The sequence below is a fragment of the Aphelocoma coerulescens genome, chromosome 2 (assembly GCF_041296385.1).
Source record: "Aphelocoma coerulescens isolate FSJ_1873_10779 chromosome 2, UR_Acoe_1.0, whole genome shotgun sequence".
Lineage (NCBI taxonomy): Eukaryota > Metazoa > Chordata > Aves > Passeriformes > Corvidae > Aphelocoma > Aphelocoma coerulescens.
In genome coordinates this window covers 47812976-47834253 of record NC_091015.1, presented here as the reverse complement: position 1 = coordinate 47834253, position 21278 = coordinate 47812976, and the positions used below count along the sequence as shown (strand labels likewise).

General features: G+C 39.8%; 1 protein-coding gene across 6 annotated transcripts in view; it reads right to left on the bottom strand.

Moving 5' to 3' along the window:
- Window positions 1–21278, bottom strand: part of RARB (retinoic acid receptor beta) — a 329805-nt gene that overhangs the window by 233768 nt on the left and 74759 nt on the right. For 2 of the 6 annotated variants that reach the window (XM_069007313.1, XM_069007314.1), the window contains exon 3: window positions 4586–4682. The exons of 3 other annotated variants lie outside the window; for them this stretch is intronic. The gene's annotated coding sequence lies outside the window, so the exon portion shown is untranslated. Of the gene's footprint in view, window positions 1–4585; window positions 4683–18575; window positions 18599–21278 lie in introns of those variants that run through there. One more of the 6 variants, XM_069007317.1, reaches the window with a different exon arrangement.

Sequence of the window (21278 nt, the reverse complement as noted above, 5' to 3'; positions counted from 1 at the left end):
AGTCCAGACTGTCAGTGTTTAAAAACTGCATTTGAGCCTCTTTACTTCCTTGATTTCTCCCTGCTGGGCAGAAATTTTTAATCACAAAAATACCTCCTGTAACTCCATATCCAACTTGGTTATACTCAAACTCGAGCACAATTACTTTGTCGTACAAATACTTACGGAGCAGTCACAACTGGAACCCATCAGGTTTGCATCTGAGCAGCACATTCTTGTGAAGGATATGAGAAGACAGCAGGACCTGCAGAAGCACTGAGACCCCAGTCCTGAAAACATGGGAGTTTGGGCTTCACAGTACTCAGGTGAGTGCCACCTCTGAGAGCTTGCAGGTGCTCTCAGGTGCTTCCTCACCTACACTGGACCACAGCCAGAATGCACGAGCTGCAGGAAAGAAACTATTCCCAAAAAACTGTACATTCTAATTTCTTTTTAAATTTTAGGGGGTTCTTTTGGTAGTTCTGGAAGAGACATTTTTGTGACAAACATTCATCAAAATCTTACCTGACATTTTAGAGTTTTTAGCACATTTCTTTAACCAGCTCAGCTCTGACATATTCAGCAAATGCTTTGGGCATTTCTTATCTGGTGCTTTCAAAGTTTCTCTCAGATCCACAGCAGCAATCATCGAAACTTTTATTTCATTTTCCTAGGATTCTGATCTCTAACATCTACAATTATAGTTATTTACTAGTGTAAAAAATACCTTTAAATGTGTTAAAACTTGTTTGAATAAATACACTTCAATGCATACACTATTCTTTTTTTTTTTTTTTTTTAATGTATCACAATGAATACATCAGCTTTAACATCTATTCTCTTGATCAGTCATTTTGAGGTGGTCCACTTTTGTTTTCCTGACTTTCACAAACATGCTTGCAGCCAGTAAGAGACTCTTCACTATGATTAATGGCCTCCCATTGGGTATACAGAGAATTTCCCAGCCTGGTTCCCTTGAGAATGCTCCACTACATGGATTTCTACGCAAAGCTAGATTAAAAGAGGAGGAGCAATAGCTATAGTCCACCTACCCCACAGCCATCAATTATATACAGTTATAAATCAAAGTTTTCAGCCAGAACAAAGCCTAGTGTGGCAAACAAACAAGGGCGTTCACAGCAAATTGTTTTGAAGCAGAATAAAACTCTTGATAGAAACAATGGGGCAAGCAAAGCCCCTGTCAATATCACTATAAAGTTCCGTTGATTTATTAAGAATTAGACACAGTGTATCCAATTACTGCTGAATTAACTTAAACAGAAAGCAGCAAGTGGAAAAATAAGCAAGGAGATGGATTTCTCTTTTGAAAGGAAAAAATTGCGCAATTCTATATCATAGTTAATTGAAGACAGTAACGTGAATCATAAAGTATCTGTACTTTAACTCCCTGTATTTGTGTTTCTTGGCTTTTGGTTTTAAGCTCTCTCTTTCATGAAACACTGGTATGTCTATCTCATCCATATTTCATCTCCGGTCTGTTTGTTTTCCCGGCTATTTCTGCCTCCATGCCATAGATGATTCTGATCAGTTTGGATATTTTTAAATACCCTTCACACACAATCTGCTTTCAAACAAGACAGTAGAAAAAACCACTAGGGGACACGGAGACAAAAGACTGTTAGCATTGCTCCTCACATGTCTCTTCCCTTCTGGACAACGTGAATTAGCTGCAGGGGGTTGGGCCCCTTTTTTTTCAAACATTTAAAATTCCATTTTTTTATACACAGCACTTTTTGGAAAGCCAAAGAATATAGTCAAAACCAGTCAAAATGAAAGTAAGCTCCAGCCAAAAAATTAGTTGGTATTTGCTATTGCACGCAGTCCTCACTGCAGAGTATTTTTCACATAGACTTTGTCTCTCTGAAGAAACAGATGCTTGCGGAAAGTGCTCAGTAATTTTCAGCACGTGAAAAATTAATTTTTTACAACTCTGACTAAAGCTGTGAAGCCATGAGCCTTTAGGATGACTTCACATTCCTAAGAGACAAACCTTGTCTGTCCTACACCACATTTTCCCCAGTCCTTCCTTGCCCTACAGTCCTCCAGCTTGCAGCAGGCATCAGTACCCCAAGTTTGGAGAAGGATGGAGTTTCTGCACCTCTGACCAGGCAGGGTCACACATGAAATACAGAACTGTAGAACAGAATCACATAGGTTGGAAAAGACCTTTAATGTCATTGGGTCCATCACTGCCAAGCACTGCCAAGCCCGACACTAAATCATGTCCCCAAGTGCCACAAAGGCACAAGATGTCCAGACCTACATCAATGCACACACAAGCTCCTGTTTTCTCTGCAAAGCTCTCTTCAAAGAGGCCCCATGCATCCAGAATGGTGTACAGGCACCATCCACTATGGGTTGAAGGATTCCTATGGGCCATGCAGAAACAGAGACTCCCAAGACACCCAGCCCCATGACTGCCAGACAGAAAGCAATGTCAGAGTCTGTCTGCCAAACCACTCCTTCTTCACATGAAAAGAGCTTTCCAAGGCAGAATTCCTGAAAAATCCAGAAAAACACTGTGGTGGGATCCTTATTGTGTGTGCTGGGAGACGGGGAGGGCTGATGCCTAAGGAGAGTCAGATGTTCCAGGTTACTCATGCAACACACAACGTATCAGAGAGCTTAACACAACACCATGCAGAAGGGTGAGACTGGACTGCAAGAGGTCATCTCATCCCAGGACAGGATAAACTACATCAGCATTGTTCCTGACAGACATGTTTTTAAATACTTCTACTGATGGGAAGTTCATAAGCTCCTATAGCAGTCTTCTCCAGAGCTTTGTTACCTATACCATTTGAAGGGTTTTCTGGTCCTTCTCTCACTATTTTCTTCAGTCTTCAAATTATTCCAGCACAAGTTATTCCTCTCTTTGCAGCACTGCCACATAGAATCCATAGTGCTGGTACCTCTCACAGAAGCAGCTCAAAGGGACAGTGCCCAGAAAGGGAAGTATAACACAGTCTGTAAACATCCTGCCCAAGTAAAGCTGTCTGAGAAACATGGACCATCACCTCAAGGGCTGGTGAGAAATTCCCAGTAAAAATCCAGAACAGTTAAGTGTGCCTAGTGACTTGCAGGTTTGTAACATGCATAACAACAGTATTAGTTATTGACAAAAGAAGCTTTTTTTTTTTTTTTTTTTTTCTTTATGGTGGCAAATAAGAGTGCAGAATTGCCATGATGTCTGGAGCTCTAGCCCCAGCTCTCCTGCTGGCTCTATACCACCTAATTCAAAACACCTAATAATGAAAGTCTACATCCTTCAACAACCAAATAAAACTGCAGAAGATCAGTTTCTACAAAATCAGGACCAATTAGTACATACTTGGTTTTTTTTTTTTTGTCTCCTAAGTGTGTTCATTCTGAACAGACCTTCTCAGTTTTCATATCTGATCATAACTTTTCCATCCGATTCCCGTGCTTGCAGGCACGCATTGCTTAACATTTGTGAGCATGAGAAAAAAAATCACCATTCATCCTTAGATTTTCTTGCAGATTTCTGAATCTCGAGAAGAAGAAAAAGATGTTCACACAAGAATTTTTTTAAAGCTGCTCTTCTAGTGTTAACACAAATTGTCCTTCTGGAAACCTACATTATTTTCTTGGCAAGACTATCTTCACGTAAGAATAACAAAATTTGGTGTCCACAGGTTCATGATCCACACTTCCACGTTACAAGACCTCTCTTCCTATGTATTTCCACACTAATAAAAGAGGTATTTGCCAAAATACACAAAAGCACACAAGAATTCCATTAAGAATTCCACAATCAAGAGTCACAGCCACTCACAAATGACAATCCACAATGACAATTTAAGAGGTGCACAAGTACAGACTCCATTTAGGTTAAAAATGTCCAGTAAGTAAGTAGATTTCAAATTTTCAAGTAATCATGAGATAGAAAGTGAAAAACACAAACAAAAATGCTAATGTTTCAACTTTTAAGATTATATACCACGCACATCCAACTCCCTTTAAATCAATTTTATGTCTAAATTACACAAAGCTGTTGGTAGAGGTAAAATTATGCTGTTTTGAAGAAGATATCAGTAACAGGAATGATTTAACATACTTAAAAGTAGCTTAAGAACTACATGTAATACTGCTGAGTTTCTCTCTTTCTCACATACTTCTCCATCCCTGTATCATTTGAGACACACACACACCTATTGTATCTTGTACTTGGAAAATATATTCCTTAAGGGAAAGGGCAGTATAGAATTTTGCATGTAGAAAATCTAGTCCAACCCAAAAAGAGGTCCAAGTGGCAGAAGCTTGTAGCTGCTTCTGATATGTGCTAAATATAAAGAATAGAAACTAACACTGCTTTCACAGCTCCGTGATGGTATTTGTGTGTCTAAAATTACACGTGAGGTTTATTGATCCACACCTAGTTTTCAGTGTTAGGCAAATTCAAAGTGGAAGAAGAGAATGGTGACCTTGACACAAATGTGATTGGGAAAACCGACTGGATGGAAGGAAAATTTGTGTTTTTCAAAAAAGCTGAATGTGTAATCCTCCAAACAAACTTGTGGTTAGGTGCAAGAACATCAACTGAAGTGTGACATCAGCCAATTACCTTGTTTCTTTAAGACTCATCCTGCAGCCTCTCCAATAGGAGGGAAACCCTTTATCATCCTGGTTAGATGTTTAGTGCGGGAGCTCCAGGAAGAAGCCTGACAAAGCAGATACAGAAAGTTTAAGTTTACTCCTTTCATTGAGTAGCTACAACAACAGGATTGGACTTGTAAGGACAGAAAGTGGACAGACACTTAATCTGTTATTGAAAATTACAGTTATATTTTGATTACTTTTTTTTGCAAATTATTCTGGAAAAGAAACCAAAGCACGTACCTAATCCTAGTAACAACAGGCTCAAGGTCAGGCAGAAGAATATAATTATCTTCATAAAAAAAATGGAGGCAACATTAAAGAGACAGTTCTCTGTATGAACTTTGTGAATGGATGAATACATCTTGAAAGAGCAGATGGAGAGAAGCCTTCCTTTCACTCACTATATGAAGTTATGCCTGAACCATATAATATTAAGGTAAGCACTATTTGTAGGTGCAAAATTACTTTTTGAAGGGGTCACAAATTCAAACACAGCACCTCAGCCTAGCCCGAAAGCGTTCCTTTTTTTATTACTCCTTTTTAAATGTTTATTTCATACACATTTACCACAGCTCATTTCAGCTGAGCAGAACCCCCATGTTTCTGATTTTTGCCTACAAGAATATTAAATTTCTGCACATCTGTCTTCTCTCTAGGGGTTTCTCTAGGGAATATAATAGTCTATTTGTTTTTCTATTGATCTTGTATCTAAATACTGTTTTCTCCTTTCAAAAAAAAGAGAGCTGCCAAAGAATCAGTAGTGTCACTGTGAAAATGTTTTTCTTAGCTGGATGAAAAGATGGCAGAGCAAGATTGGGAAAAAATATATTTTCAAATCTGTTTTAATAAGCGTACTTCCAGATAGGAATATGCTAGATATTGGTCTAGGCATGCCCCAGGCCTATGATCCATTTTTCATCCTTTTTACCAATTTCAGACTGACAGCTAAATTAGCTCATGGAAAAGGCTCCCGTAGGCAGTAACCAATAACCTGCCATCCAAGGTAAGTTGCAACAGTGAGAGGCATAGGGGAAAAAAAGATGGAGATAGAAAGCTGAATTTACATCAGTTGATAAGAAAAAAAACAAGGATACAAAAAGGATCAAATTCTAAAAAAAAAATTAAATAAGTCACGCAGAAAAGAGAAATAGAAATTGTGATTTAATGCTGTTAAGCCATAGGCATAGACTGACCCCTAAAGACATGACTAGCTGGTCTTTGAGTTTCTGTAGTTAGTAAAACCAGTAAGTTTACAAATACACAACTGCAAATGGAAGAGCTTTCTCTCCCTATAATATTTAGGCTTACTACCACCTAGTTACTGAGACGCTTTCATCAGGAGACAATAGCGCGTCATAAAAGGCAAGATATCAACAACCTTTTGAGAGACAAAGCTCATTTTCTTCTCAGGCAAAATAAAATCCTCAGCATGGGAGTGTTCACATTACAGTGCTAATAGTGCACATGTGCTGAATTATTTAAAAAATAATAAAGATAGGAGGAATGACACATCCGCGGGTTCACTGACAAAGCAGGCAGTTTAATATTTGCACAGCATCTATCTCACCAAGTAACTTCAGCTTATTGAATCTGATGCTTAACACAGATTTCTGCATGAAAAAATAACTGCTGCAAACACTTAGAAGAAACTCTTTCTGAAATGGACTTAGTTATATCTGAACTTGTATTTTATACTTGCATTTTTGTCATTTTTTTCCATCAGACTCTATGATAGGCAAACCACAGTTTAAAATCAATGACTTCAGTAGAGTTAGTGATTTTTTTTCATGGTAGAAATTTCCCCTGATGCTATTTATGGTACAATATAACATTAAAAATTATAATTAAAATTATGGTTTCAAAATAAGGTGCAGTACTCTGTTAAGCACTGTTAACAAAGTTTCTTCTGTTTCATTCATATAGATAGATAGATGGATCAGAATTTCATCAGACAATCTCAAAATGTTAACACAGATACTTGCAAAAAATCCCTTTTTGTTTAGTGGGATGCCACAAAACATGACAAACCCATTTTGTTGCTCACTGCAGCTGTGTGTCTGTGTTTGAAAAGCATGCTTAAATTAAAGATACAAAGAAATGCCTGGGGTTTCATTGCATTGCAAATTTAAAGAAAGACTGATTTTCTTCAAAGGAGGTTGATAATAACCTACAAACAGCAGGTATTTTCTGCTACCAGCATGTAGCTGGCATGTCATGGCTAGTACATCTTTAATCATAATAATGAGTTCTGTGGTAATCATGATAAAATATGTTTTAACTGACAATGTTTTACCTGCCATTGCTACCCTCTACTGAGAATTACCCAACTTCTTTCCTTTTTGAGCTTTTCTAGCTTTAGCAGCACATCTCATTGAGGCAGCTGTACCATTAGCTGGGTTACTACTTTAAAAGGTTTGCTAGTTGTCAACATTTAACTCTTAAATACCAGTTTAAGTATTGTGAAATTCAACTGACTGCTCGGAACAAGGGACACACATAAAAATAACAGAATGGTCTGGTCTGGGAAAAAAAGAGAAAATGCCATTTCTTTTCCCGCAATAGGCAAGCATTTTCCTAACTTCTTTCTCTAAGCAAATATTTTTTTTTTCTGCAACAGTTAATTCATAGAATCATAGAATGGCTTGGGTTGGAAGGGACCATAAGGATCATCCAACAGCCCTGGTCCCTCAACTTCCAACTTCCAGCCTACTCCAGAAAATCTGATTCTCCTTGAAATGTTGTGGATCCCTGAAGCATTCAAGGCCAGATTGGATGGGATCCTGAACAACCTGATCTAGTGAGTGAAATCCCTACCCATAGTGGGGGGGTTGGAACTAGATAATCTTTAAGGTTCCTTCCAACCCAAATCATTCTATGAAATGTCACCTTCTTCTCTTAGCACAAAAATGAATGCATTAAAGAAACCTTCTGCCTTTTTTAATGAAAGAAAAAAATTAATAGCATAACTAGAAAAACATCACTGAAATTCCACCAAAAAGTATGGAAGGGAAGCTAGAGAGAAGTAATTAAAGCTTTTTTTAAAGCACAACAAAAGCTGCCCTGTGAAACATCCTGAACTGCAGAACACCCAGCATTAAAAGCTAAAACAAAAAATAAACTTGATGTCTAATATGTCTAATAAACTTCCCCCAGGTCCACAATAAACAAACAAACAGGTGGCTATGAATAAATCCAACCTCCTCCACCAGGTTTGTAGAGGATTACTAGGAAGGGAAATCAGTAGAACTCTTCTGAGCAAACCTAAAACAGCTTTGAATGCCAGGGATGAACCCAGAATGGGAACTAAGCCTCATGCAGCACAAATATCTGCTCCACAGCCCATTTCAAAAGCCTGTGCCAGACCTCAGGTACTGGGTTTGGTCAGGACAGAGTAAATTTTCTGGAGCAGAGTTAATTTTTTAGACCACAACAGCTCATTACAGAAGAGCCCCTGATGTGTGGTTTCATTTTTTTCTTCTGCCAGTGTCCTCACAGTGGTGCCAGCAAGACTGTTCCTACCACTACTCCCAAAAAATTTGTCTAACAGTTGCACCTTGGCCACAGCACTTGCAGGGACCTGGGCCTCCATCCCAAACCCTTTCGTAGATGGGAACCAACTTGAGCAGTAATGGTGAAAGATGAGGTGGGAGCAGATTATCAGAGGTTATTATTATCAGAGGACTTGGGCTGAGTCTCCTACTCCATCGTTAGTCAGCCCTTTACCTGAGCTTTTACAAGCTTCAGTGTGCTGCACAGCATTAATAAAACTTTCCACCTCACAGTGGCAATAAGACCAGGGCTGAAGACGATACTATTGAGTTATTCAGAGTTGGTGGTAGCACAGCTTTATTCAGTACCTCAGGTATTTTGTACAATATGAGCAATATAAATGCACCCTAGCAGGTAAAGACCTCTGCAGGAAAAAAGTACTTAAAGACTAAACTATGAAGAAATAAGCATTCTAAATGAGTGCTCATTTCAAAAGCATTTTTCTTTTGCCACTTATTAAGGTTTGCAGAAACCTGCTGAAAGGATGTTTCTCTGTTACAACCTTTAACTCTGAGTTCTTAACCATACCACAGATCATAATATTGTCATTCTTCACTGTCACCGCTGCGTCAGCAGCTGTTTTTGGTCTCACAAAAAAAGGATTTGACCTTTGGGATGGACAGGAAGCTGAAGGAGCAACTTTATGAAAAAATAGCCTCCTGTTTACATTTGCCTTGTTTAGCGAACAATTATCTTGGGAGACATAAGTAATAAGCATGTAAGTTTACATAAGCAGAAGTGTCATTTTGATAGCACTAAGTATGAGTGCATGCCAAGCTGTCGGTAACAGTTCTAACTATAAAATCCTTATCTGTATTTTACCAATAAAACCCACAAAAATGCAAATGACAAGACCAACAGCACAATCTGTCAGAATCTAACCCCTACCTATCATAGTGAGGCTCATCCACAACCACAAAGAAAACAGCAGTTGCCATTATTTTATGGGGCACAATTTTTAGTGGTATTTGCTTACAATTGTATCTTTAATGCTGGTAAATCCAGACCACCTATTCTATGATTCTATGATCTACATCAAGAGCACCAGCAAGCCTCAAACTATTCCTTACATATGTCCTAAATATTCTCAAGTACTTTAATTCTACTACAGTCAGCATTAGGTTTTCTATATATATTTGTGTGCTGAAAATAAATGTCTCATATGAATCTGAGAAGCAGTATGGTGAAATATATGCAGTATAACATCTTATGAGTGTTAAATGTTATGCTACAGGTAACTCATAATTGCAGAGACAAGGCAACTCAGTTCTTCTTTAAAATCTTGTATTCTGCAAAAGTTATAATGCTATTTAAACATATTGCAAGTATTTACACTCATTGTCTAGACAATCTTAGTTTTAATGAAGCATCACTTCATTTTCTGAGGTTTGAAAATCTGCAGAAATCAAACATGAAGTATAACAGCTTTTCCAACTTTGTATTTTACACTGTCTTCCTCAAGAGCACCCCTGAGAGTGTACTTTAACAGTACAACAGAATATCATTTTATCTGCTTGGAAGAAAACACTACTGTTTAGAGTCCTTATATTCACAGCTTTATATAAGACCTAGAGAAAAACTACATACTTTACGGAACAGATTTACTGCTATATACATGCATACCTCTTATATTTGCATGTATTTAATATTCAGCAGGTTTTGTAGACCACCTCTACGCTGCTACTCAGCTCACTACAGGATAGTAATGACAGTGACAACATCCCCCAAGAGTACTCAGGCAACTTCTCTTAGTTACAGTAAAAGTCTCTTGAAATACCAACCTGGCTCAAGGGAAAATTTAGCTCTTTATTTACTTAAATTTTAACAAACAACTGGAACAAAGAGCACAATGCCAAATAACCACACCTCCCGGGGCAGCGTGTTCTCCTCTATTTCGTCTCTAACATTATCAAAAGTAAATGGAAGAAAACACCCAAATCTTCACTAGACTATTTCATGGTCCTGAAATGCAGGAAGAATAATTTTTGGCTTGCCATCTAAGGTGGGGAGAATACCTCATCAACCAAAACACTCAAGGCGCTAGGGAGCAACATCATATGCAGTGTTCAGAAGTACCACAATGAGAAAAGAATGCACACCTACCTGCTTTCAAACAGCTACTAATGACTCAAATTACAGAAAGCTCTGTCAGAAGACAGACATGCAAGTCCTCTGCCACAGCTCAGCAGAATCCTGTGTGCAGGCTCTGTGGTCAGCATTTTATTTTTTTTTGTAATCCATTTCCAGCAAAAGATGGATTATGAAACATCACCCCTACAGTTAAAAGTCCAATGGGATGGCTGTGATAACACTACCTGTCTTACTGCCTAACACAGACCATTGCATTCTGGTTTCCCCTGCTTGGGCTTCTTTTTGCAGCACAGATGTCGGGAATATACCTATTTAACATTTGGCACGGTTTTTTCACTGAGGAAAATTAAAGGCCTCCACAGAGTTAACCAATGTACACTTTTTACTTATAGAACTTGACTTCAACTTTCCATCTGTCTCAAGTTCATCCCCAATCAGTGTGCTGAGACAGCAAAAGACTATGGATTAACCATCCGTCTGAAGAAAGCGGAGATAATGTGCCATCCTACACTTGGGAGAGGATAAAGATCCAGCATGACAATCAATGCAGATGTACTCTCATAATGGATTTCACTTACTGGGATGAGTTTTGTTTAAGCACTAGCCTTAGTGATCACTAAGTCATTATTTGAAAGTAAAAAGTTGTACCTTGCCTTCAGCAAAGTACCCCACTGAACCTGACGCCAGCACAGTGTGAGATCAAACAGTCCATCCCCACTCCACTTCTACTCAAGACTCAAGCCAACCCTCTTTTTCTCTTCCTTCTGCACCCCAGTGGCCCTCAAGACCATCTCAGGGCATCCAACTCACCCTGAACACAGGCCTCCTTCCCTCTCTTCATCCGAGCATGGCCACGACTGTAATTTCAGCTGTGTCCACTGCCTTCCTCAACACCTTCCTCTCCCTCTGGCTCCTGCCCTCTGTTCTCCCCAAACTGCTCAGCATGTCACACTGGGCTTTCTCCTTCTGGCTTGTCATGTCCTTGCATCAGCTTCTTCAAGCTTCACTTACTTGAAGTAAGTTTCACTTACTCTTTCTGCTCCCCCCAAGCTCAATTCTGTCCTCTTGTCACATAACTGGACTCCCTTTCATCACAAAACAGACAAAAAACCCCAAAAAAACAAACAAAGCAATAAATAACCCTGTCCCTGGCAAGGTACTTGCTGCCATCCCATGTTTATTTGGTCTGAGCTCCTTCTACCAATGCATGCCTTGTCTACTGACACCACAGTCCCTCTGAGCACAAGGACTATTTGCTGTGGGGTATTTGCACACTGCCTAGCACAGAAAGGTCCTCCAGTAGCAGCATAATTTCTTTACTCCAAAGAGCCAGTGTCAGGACACTACTATTTTTAATGCAGCTCATCCAAGGGAAACCTACATCTTTTCATCTTTTTTTTTTTTCTTTTAATATGCTTTCTGAACAACAAAACAAGTGTTGTAACTGTAGGCACAACTGATCATGTAAGGACATATGTCATCCACACAACTGCTGGATGCAGGGAGTATTACGTAGCATATCGACATGCTAGTGGAGTAGAGCTGTCCTGTACCATTCCCAACACCATTTCAAGGCAGGTGAAGTAGAAAGCCAGCTTGTGTTTTCAGCCTTAGGTAACAGACAGCCAAGACATTTAACTGACAATCACGGGTTTATTTGTCTGATCCTACGAAAATGTGAGCCCAACTCATTCCAGATGGGTGCATACCCAGGTGCCCAAATTTACATATGCAAGCACACAAACATGCTCCTGCACAGACCCACACTGCCCACCCAGCAAGGAGCAGAGCAGACTCTTAAAGTATCTTTTCCACTTCTGTCCCACTCCACACACTGTTAAAAACTGCAACCTGATTTTAATTCATACATATTGTTCTGCAGAATAGTTTGTGGCAAATGACAGTTGCTAGACAAAAACATTTCTCCTGCATTACTTTTCAACAAGTTCCCATTTGTATTCATCTCCTCTGTCCAGATGAAATGACACTGCAAGTCAGACACACCTGTTTGACAAGAAGTGAGGTCATCTGGGACATGAATTTTTCCTCTAGGAAAGGCCTAGTCACAGAATAAATAGTAAGAAAATAAAAATAATAATGCACATCCATAAAGCAGTATGATAGCAGAATTGGGCGAGAGTGGTGGTTACTTGTCCCCCATAGAAAATACAATAAAGTGAACATTTAAAACAAAGTTTTTTTAAAAAAGTAAAAAAAAAAAAAAAAAAAAAAGCTTGAACAGCAAAGGGAGACAGACAGATGAAGGAGACAGACAGATGAAGGAAAGAAAACATCCTGGTCACTATGACACCAGCCTCAACATCTGCAGTTGGTGAGGAACAGAATTTATTAAGGCAAAGTGAATCTTCAGGGTGAAAACAAGTTCGAAACATACTTCAACCTAAAGAAAACAGGATGCTTCTCAAGCAAGGAAAGCAGTTTATACTTCAGAGAACAAAAACAACTGTATTCATTTGTCTTAGTTGCCAAGTGCCATAAATTGAGCCCCTCCAACTTTAATTAGCAGTTAAAAATATTCACATTTAAAATAGCTTTATCTCTACTTAATGAATTATTTGTCACCTACAGCCCTTTGCTTTCTCCCTTATGAAACAAACAAAGCAATAAAGTTTCTCTTTGCTTAATAGAGTGTAAGGAGAAATAGATGCTCAGAAGGTAGGTGTTTCCTCACCCTCTCAAGCTTATCATTCAGACCCACTAACAAGAATTCTCTGCTATGGCTGAGCCCTTGGTTTAAAAGATCTTAGAAGTTGTCACATCTTTATAAAAGACATGTTCTATAACCAGCTAGTTAGCAAAAAAGTCATGGTAATACTTCTAACAGGCACACACCATGTACATTTGAGGACTGGCTGATGACAGATTTGGACCAAGACAGAGTCAAATATTGGTTGGGGAGAAGAATCTTTCCAGCACCCCCACTCTGTAGCCACTTTGTACATGACTAGAACATTCAGGTGGAATGTCGATTCTTGTGTGTTCAAGAAGCAGCTCCACCACCTTTCTTCCATGTGACCATCTCTGAAATGCTCTCTTTCCCACATAAACTCCACTGGTGCTGTTCCTCACCAGCAAGGTGCCAGATTGCTGCAAGACACCTGCACAAAGACAGCAGCCCCAGAGCAGATGGCTTCGAAGCTTAGAGAGTGGGTGGCTTGTGTGAAATGCCAGCAGCGTCAATGATCAAGCTTTGCTGGCTGCCTGCAAATTTCCAAATGAAATGTCACACTATTAGTCTACCTTGCCTAGTGCTGAACATCTGCAGCACTATTTCTCTCTATTTCCTTTTCTTCTGCTTTAAGTTCTTACCCCCCCTCCTGCCCTCCCTTGCAATCAATCAGTAGTCCCAACTTGGAAACCCCTTGCTGAGAATTGGATGAAGCTGCTGGGTGTGTTCCCATCCAGAGTCTCAACTTTGTGATTCTTTGGATGCTTTGGGTACTAAATTCTCCATTTTTGAGTACTCAAAGCATGCTGCAAGGCCAGTCTTGCTTTCTACCCTGAAGACTGGGAACATTTCAAGCTCATTGTGTTGCCACTGAATATCTATCACAGAGAGATGAGCAGTCCTTTCTATTCCACTGTTCTCTGTACTATGTATTAATTACAGGAAGGGCATCCAGAACATAGCTTAGGTCTCCTTAATGGCTTTTAGAAATCTAAACACATGAAAACAAACATTGGATTTTGTTCTGTACATAATCCTTACCAGCTGTGACTGAGCTTTATATAAACCAGGCTATTTGATTGACTTCCTTAATGAGAATTGCCTTGTAGTGTAAATCATCTGAGGAGGTAGAGCAAAAAGCAAATTTTACTTACCCCTGTGCTGTAGTGTCATCACTTAGAAAAGGAATCAACACAGCAATTAATTTTTTTTTTACATACACACTCTCATCTGAAGGATTGGCATGATCTAGTACCAGCCAGGTAACTGTACAAGTCTGGTAATTCACAGATGTGCAGCATATTTATGGAAACAATCCAAAGACATTGGCTTGGGGGATGTGGGAGAGGGAAGACCACCAAAACACTTTGGTCTTCCTTCTGAAGATTTGCTATGTGCCCGCCAGCCCACATGTTAAAGCAGCATTTGTTTAATAAAAACAGAATCTTAACTCTGGAAAATTACAAGATTTGATACGGAAAGCGTTGGCTACAGCTGACGGACACCAAAAGCAGCTGTGGACACCAAAAGCAAACTATAAATCAAAAGCAAAACACTCACTATGCCAGGAAACAAGCTATCTGTGCGAGATGCCCAAAGACTGAAAGGCAGATGCTTTCTCATTAATATCAAAGCAATATTTACCACATCCTGACCCAACTGTAAAACCAAACACAAGGTGCCACACTCTGGACAGTCACCAGAGTTTCATTCTCCAAACATGAAGAATATCACCCATATCACTTCACTGACAAGGTCAGGAACATGTTCTCTTGACCTAGTGGATGGCAAGAGGTGGGGGCTATGGACAATCTACATCAACTGGAGCAGTATCTGCTCCTTGAGCAAGGAAGAACATGACTCTACCTTCAGCCACTTCAGGGTGGGTATTATGGGTGTCACATGTGAGACTGAGCAAGCCTCCAGAGGGGCTGGATCTGCAAGCAGTGGCAGCTTGATGGAAGCACAGTGAGAGAAATACACATTTATACCAGACAAGACCACCAGCAAACAAGGGGACAGTGCTGACTTTGAATGAAGAGTGATGGAGTTTCGTTTCCTTAGCTGTGTCTAGAGAGAGGAGGAAAAAAAAAAGGAAAACAAACCCCAAATCCTCCATATACCTTCCAGTCCTAAAAAGCCAGGTGAAAAGCAAGTAAAATCAGTTTCTAGAAAATTCAGATGTATCTTTTCATGATTACTAAACATGGAATGGTGGAAACCTTGGAAGACTATTTGTCTCTCTCACCTACTGTTCTACTAGTGGAAGAGGACAGGGGGGCTGAAACTAGATGGTCTTTAAGGTCCCTTTCAAACCAAACCCTTCTATTATTCCATTTGACAAAGAAACAGGTGTTTATAAAGTTGTATTTTACTTAAACTTATTTAAAACAGAGATTTAGAATCCTGAAATTAAAAGAAACCACATTACCTAGCAGTAGCATCATATGACTCCTTCTTCCATTACTAATGCCAACTACAACATGGAGGGCAAAAATGGCCAAGCTGTGAAAAACAGCTTATTTTTCCAGCCTACCAATGGCTTTTGTGCCTTTTTCCACAGTACAGAGGCTTGAACAGACAAGACTCATTCTCAAAGTCCTCAGCCATGCTACAAATGAAAAAAGATTTTCCAGTAGGTTATTTAATCCATGGCCCACCTATAATTACTCATGCACAGGAAGAGAAACTTCTAGTTTCAAGCTTCTGAAAGCAGATTAATGAAAGTGCCTTTGTTTGCGGGGAAAGAGGGAGCAGGGTAACTTGCTTAAAACGATACATTTTTGCCATATGTAGGTAGAAAATAAACCCATCCATCAAGAATATATTAAAAATAGATGAAAACTGGCTCCAGACATAAGATTACTTGGTGAAAATGCCAGAATAATGGACACGGAATTTTTATTCTATCAACTCTGAACAACAGGAGGGATTAGTTTATGCAAACTCCACAGAACAAGGCTTTATTTCAGAAAGTAATCCTTCAATTTAGCCAAGATTTTGTTTGCTCAGAGATACAATGGAACAGAAAAAAAATAGGAAATATCTGGCATACAGAAAGACAAGCCTGTGTACTGCACTTAGAAACAATTAAAGATGTGCTTTGCACCAGAGTAAAGCTTTTAACTATTGGAATAGGCAGAGCCAAATCTTGTATTTTGTGCATACAGTTTAAACTGCCAAACAGGGTTTATGTACCGATTAGCGGAGATTATGTAGAGTGGTACAGCCATTTTTAAAAAATACAATATTATTACAAAGAACCCCCAGAGGTTCATATGAAGATGGTCTCTATTTCATAGACAGTAAAATCACTGAGGCATATCATCACAGCAATGACTTACTACTCCTAAAGGAGCCAAGGGAGTCAAGCTTAGGGCTGTTAATGCAGGGAACAGCCCTCCCCTGCAACTGAACATGCAAAAACCAGTTTACAGCTCACATCAGGTTTTTACTGGACTTTGACCGAGGTCTTAACACATCTGCATCACTTGTCAGCTTCACCCAGCTCTTCTAAAGAATTAGGACAAATTAAAAACACCTAAAATATTTAATTTAGGAAGTCTCTACTTCTTGTCACTCTACTAACACCACTGGTGGCTGTAAATCTTCACCAGGCTTTTGGGAAAAGTTACTTTCACAACCCTACCACGTGCATGGGACCATAAGATTCTGGATCATGCCATTCTGACGTTCAAATTGGGATGTCTCAGGCCTTACTTCAGTGTATGTCCAGTGTTCTGATCAGCATAAGGCTATTTATCTTCACTATAAACACAAACACTTACATTTACTTAACACTTCTATAAATGCTTTTTTGGATAATCTTCGTTTTGTAAAACCCATTTAACATGATTAATATTCATCAGCACTATAATATAAATATAACTGGATTTTAGCAGTACACCCAAAGTGGATAACACAGCGTGCTTACAAGAAAACAAAGACATTTTTCAGTAACAGCCCTTCTCTACAATTTGACATCAATAGGGAAAACTGAGGTGTTTATTGTGGACATCAGCAGCAATACTAGCATTACCCATTACTTTGCCAAATACTGTCATACTTGGATGCTACCTGAATCATGTCCCACTTCACCTAAACCAGGCAGTCCATGCAGTGTGTACTCTAAGTGTCCTTGGTACATTACCCTGTGCAATATAAGGGCACAGGTACACGTACTAGCGATGACCACGCGCTGTGCGTGCAGTATTCTCAACATTGCCATGTTTTCGCCCATCCCTCCATGCACTCCAGGAAAACTCCTTGGAATATCCTGCTCTCCTGCTTCTCACATCATCTTACTACCATCCACTAACCATCCAGGCAAATCTGCAACGGAAGAAAGACCAAACAGCATTTTATGAAAATATACACCAAAGGCAGTTGCCCATCACCACTTCGTAGCTACTTTTGGGTGCAAACTCCACAGGTTCTCCCAGACCCTGCTCACATACACAGAAGGCATCTCAGCCCCACAGAAGCAGTACCCTCACCTCAGCACAGAAGATGTGGGTAACGCTTTCAGTTGGCACAACAGCTTAACTACACTATTACAGATGTTTAAGTATGTACAAAACATACCTGTGTCTCTGTGTTCTACCTCAAAGCTGAAGAAGAAATTCATCATCAAGGAAAGTAAACATGATTTATGTAGCTGATGGTACAACGCACACCAAAGTCTTCAGGTACATTATCAAGGCAAGCACCCTCTTTGACCAGGAGATTGCACAGATTACAAATTAGAAATACAATTTCTAACTTAGAAATTTCTAATTTCTACAATTTCTAATTTAGAAATACAATGCAGTTCTACCATTGCTGCTACCATCTCGCTGCCAAAACAGAAAAAAAAGAAAAGGTTCATTTGGGAGCAGTACAACATGGACAGCAGTACAGACAGGACAAGTCTAGACCTCAGGATCATCCCATAGAAGACCAGTGATGGATTGAAGAAATTTCTCTGGACTACTGACTGAGAAAACCTCCTTGAGAGAAGCAGCCCTGGGGAAAAAAACATTCCTGAGCTAAGGGACAACAGACAGAAGTGAGAGATGCAACAAGCCAACAACAGAGATAAAACTAAAAAGCTGTTTGCCACTTACTACTCTTTTTTTTAGAGCTGGCTGCAAAGAGAAGCGGCCCAAGCCAATCACACGGTCTTGGAAGCAATCTCTTTCCAGCCTAGGTACCAGGTTGTAATACAATTTTCAGTAACTCCTTATTTCTTTGGTGCATCCAAAGGAGGACTAACAAGAAAATGCGCTTTTTGTTTTGCCCTCTCTTCTTCTCCAAATCATTAATATTATTCTAATGCAGGAGATTTTACATCACTTTCAAAGAGAAAAATTCAATTATGTCTATTACTGTCATGACAGAAAAATATCGTGCTGAAGTTGCCAATAAATAAAGCGCAGGGTAAAATCATCCTGAAGATAAGCCCAGCCCGGTCCCAGAAGGAACAAGCAGGACACCCGTGGAGAGCTGCTGTCACCTTCCCCCTCCTGGCTGGCAGGACCACTGTCCCAGGTGGCTGCAGCACTTTGCACCAAGAAAGCTGGCCCTCCTCTAGCCACAATCAGCTCAAGATGCAGAAATAATTTCAAGCAAGATTTTCGCTACTCACAATTTTAGAAAAGCAATTCCCAGACTTGAAGGACTTCTCCATTTGAAGCACACCTTTAGGCCCATACTTTTTCTATAATAATAAGTTCAAAGGTAATTAGAGTTCAAGCAACAAAACACTGGAGCACTTTAGACAGCGGAAAACGAAGGAAAATAGACATCACACAAAATAAACTGCTAGGCTCTGTGCTGTAGTGGACTATAAGGCAAGGAAGAGAAACGCTGTCAAACTTGAAGGGAAAAAGGCATCCGGCAGGTAATAGCACTATTTATAGAAAAACTCCATTTATGGAGATGCTAGCAAAAAAAGGGAGTAAGTGCCTAAAACAAACAGTCCTTTATTGGCCTGAAGAAAAGCACGCTCGCATCAATGTCAGCCACCAAACAGACTGGCAAGGACCTTGTGTCAGGCCCTACCGAAGACTCCACTATATAAGGAACAAGGCAAGGGGGCTGCTCTTCCACTTCAGCCGAAGTTTTTTCCCCGGTCACAGCAACACCCAGCTTTATCCAGTCTGCAGATCAAATGTTTGCTAAATAAAGTTAACTGAAAAACTAAAATATGCAAATATATAGCTCAAAAAACTTAGAGGGCAAATACTTGGGTAACTGAACACATGAATAACAAATTTTCATGCAAATACATGAAGAACAGAAGAAGGTTCTGTTCCAAATTTCCATGAGATCTCTGTATGTGTTTAAGAAAACACCTAGAAAATAAAATGTAAATATCTTATGCATTGTTAGCAAAGGCAGTTGTGACAGGTATTACAACTGCTTAGCTTCTTATCTGGAAAAATACCTGAAATATTACTTACCATCAAGTCACTGACCTATGAAAATACCAGAAGAAAGGAAAGGCAGTGTTTTCAACTACAGTTCAGAATTTGGATGATGGAATTAGAAATAGGTAACATGCCTTTTATGCCTTTTAAAAGTGATTTATATGAATTTATAGCTATTTCATAAGCCTGTTCGGAACTCTTCAATAGTTTGTCTCCTAGTGCTTCTCTTCCTAGATGCAGAAATAAACTTTTTTTTTCCTTTCTATTCTGATTTCCAGCAACTGAATCTGCTTCACACATCAATGTTAGCATTCCTGTGAAAAATCTTCCTGACTGACAAATCTGCTGTGGGTAAAACGGTGATGAGACAAATCCAGATTTCCCTCTGAGCAAAAAGGTTTCAGGGCAACATTCCCATTAAACGATGATGAATTATAGTGAAACATTGTGTATGAACACTGGGATGAATATGAAATGAGATCAGCTTTGTTAAAGTCACCACAATAAATATAAGATGAATCAATGAATACCAGGCAATTACTGCTGAGCCTTTTAAAGCTGTCCCACTGCAAATGCACTGCAGGCACTAGAAAGATACCCAGACTTGCAATAGCTGCAAACAGGCAGTGCCAATACTGACTGCAGAGAAAAATGCTCTACCCATCACTTACAACTTGGAAAGGGAAACCAGTCGTGGTCACAAAAATGCTTAGGATAATGAAGGCACAGCCACAACTCCATCACAGCACTCATCCATCCAGGCAGTGGAAGTGGCATGGTGTTCAATTTCCCCAAAAAGTGAACTTGAAGACACTATGGCTTAGGCTTGAGCCTATGCACAGGCCACAAACAGAGAGACTGGGCCCTGGAGAGCATACTTATCAATAAAAAGAACATAAACCATGACAACTATCTTTCTTGAAGTTCAACCATGGAAGGAATCACCTTTGCTGCTCTCACCCCAAGAGGATACCCTGCTCTGTTCTTCAACATTTTGGTATGGCTAAAATGGTTTTCCTTTACCCCCAAAGACCACCCTTGCCACATAAGTAGCTCACCACTTTCAACTCTGCAAAGAAAAGTTTTTTAGGCCATCATGATCACCCTAAAACTCTGCAGTGGAGCAGTTCAGTGCCATGCCACAACATGTGAAGCGTGCACCAATAAGTTCATTCTGCTGAAACTACTGCTGTGAGATGACAACCAGGCAGAAACAGAGAGCAACAAAATACCTAAATAATATTTGGCTGCTAGCAGAGAGAGAACATAAAAAAGAAAGGGCTGTGGAAAACCAGATGAAAATCAACACTCGGAGCTACTGGCTTGAAAATAAACCAGCTTTCCACCCGCCAGCAGTAGCCACGTACTTGCAAGTCACTGAGATCTCACTAAGGCTGAAGATTTGTTCCTTGCGGTGCTATGACCCATCATCCCATAGTTCACCGAGGAACCAAGTAGCTGGGTCATGCGATGGGCAGATGCACGTGGGAGAGAAACCCTCCGGCTGCCGGAGCTGCTCTGGCTCCCGGAGTCCCCTCTGTGACCAGTGAAGCACATCAGCTCTCCCACCCCAAGCTTCTGCAGCCTGGGGAGCAGGCACAGGCTGAAACCTGGGCTTATAACCTCATTTGGATGGATACCTGACACACTGAAAAAGTCACGTCCTTCTTCTTTAAAAACAAAACCACCACTCCTTTAAAATGTTAAATTTACACACACACCACACAAACAATGCAGAGAGACAGAACCATATTCTTTCTCCTTTCAAACTAAACATCACATAACTTGCTTTCTTAAAGCCATGCCCTAATTTGATAGATGTGGAAACTGACTCCCTCTGTCTGGTAAAAAAATGAAAAAGACAAAAAAGAAAAAGAAATTAATACTAATAATCCAGAGGATTAGGGCTCAGAGGTCAG